The sequence below is a fragment of the Prionailurus bengalensis genome, chromosome B3 (assembly GCF_016509475.1).
Source record: "Prionailurus bengalensis isolate Pbe53 chromosome B3, Fcat_Pben_1.1_paternal_pri, whole genome shotgun sequence".
Lineage (NCBI taxonomy): Eukaryota > Metazoa > Chordata > Mammalia > Carnivora > Felidae > Prionailurus > Prionailurus bengalensis.
This window is the reverse complement of record NC_057355.1, coordinates 128,226,875-128,239,143: the sequence shown is the minus strand read 5'-3', so window position 1 is coordinate 128,239,143 and position 12,269 is coordinate 128,226,875.

Genomic DNA, 12,269 nt, shown 5'->3' with positions numbered 1-12,269 from the left:
CAATCCATTACTTCTAAGAGGTCATTTCCTCCACATCACAGAAAGTTGTCCATCACAGAAAGTTGTCTAAATAAACATTTTTTTAAATTGGATTTGTCATTCCGTTCAGATAGATCTTATCATGGTCACATGCAAGATGAGCAGGAAGACTTGAGAGAAAGAAGAGTTGACCACCACTTAAAAACACTTCTCCTGACTTGGCCTAAACACAAAAGAAAATATTTTTTATTGTGCATAAGCAACCTGTTAATTGTGTCCATTTTTGCTACCAAAAGCTCATTCTTAGCACTACCAGTTTTTAATTTTTTATCTTAATTTTCTTAAATTACTTATCTCTGAGTGACCTGGAAATCAAATTTCAAATAAGCTTACCAGTAAACAAAAAAAAAAATTGGCCAATGTTTGCATTAATCTATATAATACAAATATTGATTAATTATAAAATTATACTGTATATCAACCATAAGCAAAGATTGACACGGTGTAAGATTCAAATATGCTTACCCTTTAACAAAGAATAGTTTTTCTTTTCTATATTCTCTTTAAGCGTTCTTCTATTCACTATTAAGGACCATTCTTCTATTTATTGCCTGGATGCTAAGTAATTGATCATTGGTCTGGACTTATATCCTCTTTTACTCATTGATTTCTTTGTGAGTTTCTTAATGTAAAAGTAATATCTCAACTTATTCGAGAGGATATTTACAGTACTTCATCAATTCAAAATCACAATTTGTCCTACAATTTAACATCTCTGTAATTGGTGTATGTCTTACAATTGATGGCACGGCCATAATTTCATTGGCTATGGTTTTGGGGTTTCACTTTCTAATTTTTCTTTTTCTTTATTCTTAGTGGTTTATAGAATAACCACTTCATTCTTGGTGGTTTATAGGTGCATCCTGTGATTGATAGCAACTTAGATTTGATGAAACATGGTGTTGTCTTTAATCCAAATGATATAATGTTGGAATAAGACTATTTTATGTATCTGAGAAAGAACATTTTATGTGGGCTGGCAAGATGGTCAAGATCTTTCTTATCACACACTCTTTATACCTCTGCTGGGCTGTCAGAATATACTGGGTCCAGCTTCTAGTTACCAATGCAGCCAAATAGAGAAAATAAGATACTGCCCTATAAGGAATTTATAGAAGCCTCCAACCCACTACCATGCAGAAACGGCTGTTCTCAAAGTTAACTGTGACAAACTTCTTGCCAGATCCAGTAGTCAATTCTACTGGCCTTTGATTCACTCAGCTTCATGGCAGAATTGATCAGACTTGAAACATATTTCTTGAAATATTTTCTACACATGAAAAATTAAAATATTTTCTACATATGGCTTATATGTTACAACATCCTCCTAGTTTTCATCCTATGTTACTACTCTCTCTTTCTCAATCTTTTTAAAGGATAGAATTAAGTTTTGCAATCCCTAATTAATTGCTCACTATTAACTCTCCTCTACACTTCTATATTCCCTGAGTCTTCTAAAAAATTGCATGTATATAAGTATAAACATAGAAAATGATATAAATGTAGTTTTAGCTTCTATATCTCTAGTCTTGGACATTTTTACTCAGATATCTTCTTTAACCCAAATTAATTGCATATTAATATTATATGCTATCTTTATTTTTATATATTATTTTATATCTATTATACTGGCCACACTTTTATTATAAGTCATACAAATTTGTCCATTAACTATCTTGTATGTGCTAAATTCACCATATATCTTCAACAAATAATGCAAATTTTTTCTATTTTACTTTTTAAAAAATTTTGTTTATATTTGAGGGAGAGAGAGAGAGCACATAGGAAGGGGCAGAGAGAGACAGGGAGAGGAAAATCCCAAGTAGGCCCCACACTAACAATGGGGAGCCCAGTGCAGACCCATGAACTGTCAGATCATGACCTGAAATAAAACCAAAAGTTGGTCTCTTAACCAACTGAGCCACTCAAATGCCCCTACTTTTCTTACTTTTTCTTTCTTTCTCTCTTTCTTTCTTTCTCTCCTTCTCTTTCTCTTTCTTTCTTTCTTTCTTTCTTTCTTTCTTTCTTTCTTTCTTTCTTTCTTCCTTTCTTTCCTTTTTTCATCTTAATGCCTGGGCTTAATGATTTCTGGATAAGAAATTCCAAACTCCAGTATAATAATGAACAGTTTTGGCCATCCAAGGTACTATTTATTCTGACACATGAAGGAACTATTTCCAAAAATATAACACCAAATCTTATTTTTGCTATAGATTTTTGGTAAATATCCTTCACTTATTTATGGAAGCCTCCTCCTAATATGCTACAAAAATTTAGTGTGAATCATTTGAAACTTATCAAATTTACTATCTACATCTATTTTTTAAATGTTATTTTTCTTTTTTACTCCATTAATGTTTTGAATTATGCTAATGGATCCTTTCATCTGTAAATCTTAAGAGGAAACATTGCTAGAAAATTATTTTCAACTTTTCAATTAATGTGTTTATATTTTATTTAGAATATTTATATCTACCCCTATAATTGACACTGTTCTTCAGTTTTCTTTTCATACAGTGTTATTGCTTGGCTTTCATATTAGGGTTATACTGGATGCATGTAATGAGTTGGGAATCACTTGTAAAAGAAGATTTATACGGTTGGCATAACTTCCTTATAAAAAGGCATAGGAAAATATTGTAAGGATCCTTGTGTTACAAATAAAACATTAGTAACCTTTTAAAAAATATTTATGTGTTTACACAAAAATATCCCTATTAACTAGACACTTAAGATGAGTATTTGATTCTTGGATGGAGACAGAGCAGAAGCATCATCTTTTTCTTCCTTTTCCTTCTCCATTTAGATAACAGAAAGTGTTAAAAAGAAGAATAAAACAATACCAGTATTAGAAAACAAGAAAGTAAGGAAGTGGTCGGTCAGAAAACTTGAGGGCAACCCAGAAAATAGACAGATGGTAAAAGAACCAGTGACTCCCCTGCAAAAATCTCCAGGGAGGAGAACAATTCTTTCCAAAGTAGTTCAGGACAAGATATAAGCTTAACGTGGAAGAAAGAAAAAAATGCTACGACTGGAATAGACAGTAGGTCTCAGGTCATTCATTTTTGTGCTACAATTAGATCAGTGAGGGTGGCTGGCTCCTTAAATAAATGGCAATGCCAGTTGTTGGCAAGAGTGTGGAGCAACTGGGCCTCATTCACTGCTGTTGGAAGTGCACAATGGTACAGCCACTTTGGCACAGAGTCTGGCAGTTTCTTTAAAAAGTTAACACAGTTTTCCATATAATCCAGCAACCACACTCCCCTCTCCCTCTCCAACTGACTTTAAAACATGTTCGTACAAAAACCCATACTCAGATGCTTATAGACGTTTTATTTATAATTTATAATCATTAAGAGCAAGAAGCCATCAAAATGTCCTTCAAGAAGATCAATAGATTAATAAAATGCTATTTTGATATTAAAAAAACTGAGTTACCAATTTATGAAATGACATGAAGAAACCTTAAATACATGTTACTAAGTGAAAAAAAATCAGTTTTAAAAAGCTATACATCTGGGGCGCCTGGGTGGCTCAGTCGGTTGGGCTTTCGGCTTGGGCTCAGGTCATGATCTCACAGTTAGTCATTTCGAGCCCCGCGTTGGGCTCTGTGCTGACAGCTCAGAGCCTGGAGCCTGCTTATGATTCTGTGTCTCCCCTTCTCTCTCCCCGTCCCCTGCTTGCGCTCTGTTTCTCTCTATCTCTCAAGAATATATAAACTTAAAAAATTTTAAAAAATAAAAGAAAAAGCTATACATTGTACATGAAGAAACCTTAAATGCATATTACTAAGTGAAAAAAATCAGTTTGAAAAAGCTATACATTGTACAGTTTCAATTGCACAACATTCTGGAAAACATAAAACTATAGAGATAATAAACTGATCAGTAATTGACAGAATGGGAAGAGTTGAACAGATGAAGCACAGAGAATTCCTATCACTCCTTTAGGGTGATAAAATTGTGTGATACTATAATCGCAAATACATGAAATGATGCATGTGTCAAAGCCCATTGATCTTTATAGCACAAACAGTGAACTATGATGTATGCAACTTTTTATAAATCACTTAGGAGGTTGAGGGAATCCCTAGGTGTAATGCAGAATATGGCAAAAACAATTTAACTGTATTACAGAAGTATAAAAGAACCTTAGTAAACTCAGTGGGAGAACATGTTGCTAACTTTGGAAGTGAGTGGGTTCTGTAAAACTAAAGGCAAAACCATCTGTATTAAGGATTGTACTCTAGTTGATAAGATTGTTCCCCAGAGGGGTCCAGATTAACAGTTCTTATTCAGCTGTAAATGTATATAAGAATTGAACCATTAAATCAATGAATCGGGGAGGGTGAAAATCTGAAGTCTAGCCTATCTGGGTACGGTAAACTAATAACACTGCTCCTAATTATCAAGATTTATTGATGGTATTCACATGTCCTGCTTTGGTCAGCTCAAATGATTCATACACAACTTATATTATAGGATACAAAGGTTCCAAATCTTCTTCCTCATAACTTGAAAACTTCATCACTGAAGAAACGAGAGGGGTAGGACTGAATGAAAATACACAAAGAATTCAAAATACAAAATCAAAATTGTAAATGACTAACTCAATATATTAGTTTGATATGAGGTATTTTCATATGGTGCCTGAACATTAAATTCTCCCAGTCTCCTCCTTCCTTCCCTTCTTGCATATGTGCATACAAATGTTTACCTCTTTCCTATGCTGAGAGGAAGAAATGTGTCTTATTGTCAAGAATACACTTAACCTACTTGATCTCATCTGCCCCTACTTACTTTGAAACTCATTTTTTTTTAAATAATTTCCTTTTTGAGATCATTCGGCTCCTTTCCACTTCATTTTAAACTGTGATGAAACTGGGTGGCTCAGTCAGTTAAGTGTTTGACTTCAGCTCAGGTCATAATCTCACAGTTCATGAGTTAGAGCCCCACGTCAGGCTCTGTGCTGACAGCTGGGAGCCTGGAGGCTGCTTGGGATTCTGTGTCTCCCTTTCTCTCTGCCCCTCCCCTGCTTGCTCTCTCTCTCTCTCTCTCTCTCTCAAAAATAAGTAGCAAACATTAAAAAAATAAAATACAATAAACTGTGATGAAACAATGCTAGCACCTTTTTTAAGTCAAATAGTAAACAAATGTGTTTCTCACATTTCCACTTTTCTTCTGAATTTAGTATTTGTAGGCTCCTCATTTCTTTTTTTGATAATAAACATCCTGATGGGTGTGAAATATTTAATTATGGTTTTGATTTTCATTTTCCTAATGAAATCAGAGCATCTTGTCATGTGCTTACTTGGCCATTTGTATTTCTTCTTTGGAGAAACGTCCAGTCTTCTGCCCATTTTTCAACCTGGTTGTTTATTTTTTGTTGTTGTTGAATTGTAAAAGTTCTTTACATATTCTGGATATTAGCCTCTTTTCATATACAAATGTTTTCTTCATTTCATGCATTGCCTTTTCATTCTTTTGATTTTTCCCATCCAAGAATATGGCATGTTTCCCAAAATTTTGTTTTGTTTTACTCACACAGGTTTTTAGGGTAATTCTATTTAATTTACAGATTTGCGGATTTATATTTTAGTTATTTCTTAGTTACTTTGGTATTATAAAAATGATCATTTTTTCTAGTATTTTTTTTTTCTACTTTTTGTTAATACATGTAAATGCTGTTGATTTTTGTATATTGATTTTATTACCTGCTACAATTGGTATGCTGATTTGCAGATTTTACTAACTTCTGTAGAATAAATAATTCCACCGTGGCCAGTTTCAAACTTTCAATGGTTCATTCACTGGCTTACAAAATTCCTGAACTTTTAACAATCTGCATTAAAAGCCCATCCAAACTGGCCCCAGCATTACATTGCCTGATACTTTAATGAATTATTTGTTTGTTTATAATAGTTTTTTCATTGATTCTTTTGGAATTTCTAAATGTATAATTATATCATCTGCACATAGAGGCAATTTTAGCCTTTCTACTTCATACAATTTTAATAGTGTCCTTTTGTCTAATTACACAAATTAGCTAATATTTCCTCTCAACCATTAAATGTTCCTGGAGATGGTGGCTATCCTTACCATGATGATTTTGGTGGAGAAGCTTCTAATATTTTCAATTAAATAAGCTTCCTTTCTTGAATTTATGCAGATGTTTTTGTTTTTGTGGATGTATATGTCTTCGTGTATGTCAAAGATATCTAACAATTGCTGTTTTACTGAGTGTTTTTTAACATATAATAATGTTCACATTGCTTTTTGTATAATGCTGTCACTGCTCCTACACGGACTCTATGGAAATAAGCATATGATTTTTTTCTAATTTCTATTAACAGACTAAATGCATGAATAAATTTCTTACTAGTGAAATATCATTTTACCTGGAATAAAATCTCTTTGGTCAGGACTTTCTCCTTGATATTCTATTTCATTCTGCTGTTGTATTTTATTACCTACTATATAATTTTAAGTGTTTACAAAATATTCATAAATGTGATTAGTCTACACTCCCTCCCAACATATACTATATCTCTCTAATGTACTTTTTACCAGGCTTTGAAACATTGCAGAATCTTGGAAGAGTTATTAGTATAGATCTCAAAATGGTCCAGCAAGATGCCCAATCTACCTTAATCTCATTATTCCATTAAAAAAAAATGGTAGTTGAAATACATGTTTAACTAGTAAAAACCCTTTACATAGAAATAGTATATTATGAGGGATGTGAACTATATGAGATTATAGTCTACATCTGTCTCTTGATCTTGGTTCAGGGGTAACGTTATTTCTATCTTACACACGAGGAAAGTGGATGCATGACTTGAAGTGTTCAGTTGGTTAATTAGCAGCAATAAATTCTAACCTGATTCTTTTGACATTAAGATAAAAATTCCCATGTGTTTTTGTTGCCTCATCCTCTAGTGAAGCTGAGGGTACACTAATCTATCCACTCCCATGCTTTAGTCCTTCCTTTAGCTAATGGATTAGGAATAAAAGCTAGAATTATGGCATATAATTTTTGTTATCTGATTAACTAACTGAATAGCAATGTCACAAAATTCTTTGCCCCATGTTCTTGATGCCATATAATCAATGACTCTTTTTTACATGTTTATTTATTTATTTTGAGAGAAAGGGAGCACAAGTAGGACAAGAGCAGAGGGAGAGAGGGAGGGAGAGAGAATCGCAAGCAGACTCACCACTGTCAGTGCAGAGCCCAACGCAGGGCTCGAACTCACAAATCATGAGATCACGACCTTAACCGAAATCAAGAGTCAGATTCTTAATTGACTGAACCACCCAAGTATCCCAATTACTCTTTTTTTTTTAAATTTATTCATTCAAAGAGAGAATGAGTGAGTGGGGGGGGGGGGCGGGAGCAGAGAGAGGGAGAGAGAATCCCAAGCAGGCACCTCACTGTCAGTGAAGATCCTGACATGAATTCATGAACCCTGAAATCATGACCTGAACTTGAACCTTTGGCCATTTAACCAAATGAGCCACCTAGGCACCCCAATCAATAACTCTTAACAAATGAACTGATGATTTTTGTCCTTCCAGAGTTATTTTGTAGTCTTTTTTCTACCATTCTAGTTTATAATTTGGCTTTATTACTTTAATTTAGGAGAAAAGAAAACTGTGAAGAACAGTAATACCTTGGGTAATATAGAAACAAATATTTCTCATTTGATAAAAAGTAATAAGCCCTTTAAGGGAAAACTGGACAATTAAATTAGTTAATTACAACGTATCCTTTTTTATCCTCATAATGCAATTAAAGCCAGGTAATTTTAAATGCCTATAGATTAGCATAACCTAAAGAAAATGGCAATAAGCTGTAAATAATAAGTTTTTAATTATAGCTGTTAATCATGGCAATTAATACTATACCCTTTCAAGTTTTGTTTTTAAAATAATGGCCTTAAATTGCCTTAACAAGATTTAATATAATTCAATAACTCTTGTGAATATACTAAATAGTTATAATAAACTGCATCATTAATTTAATAAAAGAAATGTTTTAAAAGGTGAATTTGAAAGGAAAAGAAAAAAGCAATAGCTGTAGACAAACAAAGGCTTTTTCTTTCTCCCCGAGCATTTATTACTTGGGGGCAAAATGGGAACACAGAATAATGATTCCTTCTACTTTCGATTTTGTTTAGAGAAGAGGAAGAAAAATTTACTCGTCCCACTCTAATTAGAAGGCAGAACGTATTCCAAGCATCTGAACAGTAAAGAATGTCATCATAGAAAGTGGCAAAGGTTAATTCTGCCAGAGCCTGGGATCCCACCTCTTTCTGGATTATTTAGTAACCTCTGTGCTCTGTTTTCCTTCTCAATTGTCTCCTGATTTACTGCTTCTATTTACTTTCCCTGACATACTTTCTTTCTCACAAGTGGAGGCTGATTAGTTTTTGTTATGATTATATGACTTGATCTCTGTGGAGAATTTCGGGGGAGCGGCGAAAGGTGCATAATGAAAAGATATGTGGCTTCTACTGAGATTACAGAATTAAATGTAATGCAAAGTTTATGCGAAAAGAAATGAAATCACTTGAACGAGTTGAAGGAAAGATGAGGAATAACGGTGCTGTGGATGGTTACGAAGTTAATCTAAATTAAAATATATACTGGAATTAATTTTGTCTTCCTGGAGAGCAGAGCGCTCCTCCCTATTTCCTTTCCTTGTGTTGACGTAGAGAGATAAATAATGTCCTCTCTTTCTAATGCGTGTGTCACCAACCAAAACAATCTCAAGAGGAAATCTGTAAGGTAAATGAGTTTTCCCAAATTGTCATAGTCGCCTATTGAGACAAATGAGTTAGTAAATTTCAGAGGATTCACCACTCATGAGTATTAAAGTGCGTGTTTGGTAAGGATTATAAAGTGCATTCAATCTTCACTCCATGTATGTGAAGTAATATGATTAACTGAATCCTAGAAGTTTAGTACAAATGGAACATTATAGGCAAGGTACAGAAATTAGTATTAAAAGTATTTATTGTTAGCTTTCATATAGCACTTCTTTAAGTAAAAAAAAAAAAAATACAAAGCACCATTGAAATCTTGACTTTTTTTAAGAGAGAAAAGAGCCAGAGCATCAGTGGGGGAGAAAGCCAGTGGCAAGAGAGAATCTCAAGCAGGCTCCAACCTCAGCCCTGAGCTCCAATATGAGGCCCAATCCCACTATCTTGGGATCATGACCTGAGCCTAAATCAAGAGTTGGATGCTCAACCGACTCAGCCACCCAGGTGTCCCAAAATTTTGACCCTTTTTTTGAGACTTGCTTAACCAAGGCAATCCAAGAAGATACCTTATTTCATTTTAATCCTTATAGTAATTAATAACATTGCACCCAAATAGAAAAGTTATGCCATTCTATTATTTATCCTATGTACTTTTATATATCATTTACAAATTTTATATTTTTTAACAAATTATATATTTATATGCCTCATATTTCCAAAAATAACTTCCTAGAGGTCTGAGGACTTCCCTTATTCTTTGGAAACTTCATATCTATCAAGCCTCCTTCAACACACTAGGCATTTAATATATATTTTATACAAAATCAGTTGAACTGATGAGTTTTCCACATGATAGTTAAACTTTAATGTGCCTAAAAATAACCTGTACAAATTATCAGAATGTTCATTGTCAGGAACCAACCTTTTCCCCAATCTGAAAATCTATTTCACTAGACCTGGGTTCAAATTTATGGTTTTGACATTGATGTTTATTTGTAGGTGGTAGAAGGAATATATTCGGAGAAACACTGCATAGAGAAACTAATATACTCCTCAAAATAAACACGAAATAGGTGTCCTCATCCCATTCACAAAATTTGTGTTTATAATAAATTATAAGGTTGATATTTGAACTAAAATAAATACAGCGTGCTTGAGAAGTTCAGATGCTAGCACATTTGTTCCCAAATAGCCCAGAAGGAATAAGGAAGATATGATTTCCTTGCTGAAAATGTTCCCCCTCCAATCCCTTTCTCAGCCAAGAGCAGCTTTGTTTCTCTTTGCAGTTCCTGTTTTCATCTTTAAAACATTTGGATGATCCTCTATAGAAGATGTAGCTAGATCTGGGCCATACTTTGGATAGAGAAATTATTTGTTAGTTGTTTTCCTTAGGATATATTCTGTTTCTAGATTTTCTGCTCTTTATTTTTTGTGATCCTTCAAGTAATGGTTATAAAGGTTGGAAAAGCTAAAAACAAAACAAAACAAAAAACAAAAAACAAAAAACAAGATAAAACAACAACAACAAATCACAAAAAAAACAAAAAACAAGTATGTGCCAATATATTTTTAATCCTAGTTTCCTTCTCTTCATGCTTAGTAATTCCATCAGTAGCAGCTATTTTGTTGGAAATGCCTTCCACAGTAATCCTCATAGGGGAGTTTAGAGTGCCTTGTCAAAAGACATACTAAATAATATATTCCCATAACTATTACAGATCAATCTTTTGGTAGGAAATAAAAAACGGGGACAAAAATAGGATTATAATTTCAAATTCACTTCTGGGGACCCCAGCTGTCTTTTTAAATCACCTCTCTTTTGCTGCCTGGTTCTTCACTTGCAGCCCTGTCCAACCTCAATGCAAGAACACTCTCCCAGGGCCAAAAACCAAAAATTAAGGTGCCGATGGTTAGCAAAATACTCACTATCATAAAGAATAATAGCAAGTTCAAACACTTCAGAAGCTTGTCAATTCACACCGGAGTACACAACAGTAAGACTAACTGCTGATTATATGGACATAATTATTGACACGATTCTGCATTTCAGAATGAAGAATTTTTTTATCCTAATTAATTCTTATTCTCTAATTTCAATTAATATACTCCTTTACCTAGAAAGAAATTATGTTTTTCTGAAATTCTTTTAATGTCTATCATTGTGCATCCAGGATGCTATAACAGAATACCAGACACTGGATGGCTTATAAAGAACAGAAATTTATTTCTCACAGTTCTAGAGGCTGGCAAGTCCAGGATCAAGATGTTAGCAGATACAATACCTGATGAGAGTCTACTTCCTAATTCATCTCGTTGTGTTCTTACATAGCAGAAGGGGACAAAGGAAATCTCTGCAGTCTCTTTTGTAAGGGCACTGACTTCATTCATGAAGGCTCCACCCTCACGACCTAACCACCTTTCCAAAGGCACATTTCCAAATATCATCGCTTTGGTAGTTAGAACTCCAACATGTTAATTTGGAAAGATACAAACATTTGGTCTACAGTTATGTCTAATAGTTTGTATTTAATTATTCTATTCTGAGACAAGTAAAGTCAAGTCATTTTTTAAGTCAACTTATTTTAAACTGTTTAACTTTCCAAATGAAAATAAATATGTGGAACACAATTTTTCATTACTAAGAAAAGTATTCAGGGGCACCTGGGTGGCTCAGTTGGCTGAGCATTCAACTTGAGCTCAGGTCATGATCTCGTGGTTCATGAGTTCCAGCCCCATGTCAGGCTCTGTGTTGACAGCTCAGAGTCTGGAACCTGCTTCTGATTCTGTGTCTCCCTTACTTTCTGCCCCTCCTCTGCTCATGTTCTGTCTCTTTGTCTCTCAAAAATGAATAAAATTAATAATAATAATAATAATAATAATAATAATAATAATAATTTTAAAAAGTATTCAACTCCCACAGTCAAAAAATTGAAACAAAACAAATTGGCTCGAGATAGGTTCCGGCAAGATGGCAGCTTAGGAGGACGCTGGGCTCACCGCACGTCCTGCTGATCACTTAGATTCCATCTACACCTGCCTAAATAACCCAGAAAACCGCCAGAGGATTAGCAGAACGGAGTCGCCGGAGCCAAACGCAGACGAGAGGCCCACGGAAGAGGGTAGGAAGGGCGGCGAGGCGGTGCGTGCTCCACGGACTGGCGGGAGGGAGCCGGGGCGGAGGGGCGGCTCGCCGGCCAAGCAGCGCCCCCGAGTCTGGCTGGCAAAAGCGGAGGGGCCTGACGACTGTGTTCCCACAACAAGCGCGACTTAGCGTCTGGGAGGTCATAAGTTAACAGCTCTGCTCGGAAAGCGGGAAGGCTGGAGGACAAAGGGAGGGAGAGCTGCTGAGCCCCCTGACGACAGAGCTCAGTTTGGCGGGGAACAAAGGCGCTCGCCAGCGCCATCTCCCCCGCCCATCCCCCAGCCAAAATCCCAAAGAGAACCAGTTCCTGTCCGGGAACTTGCT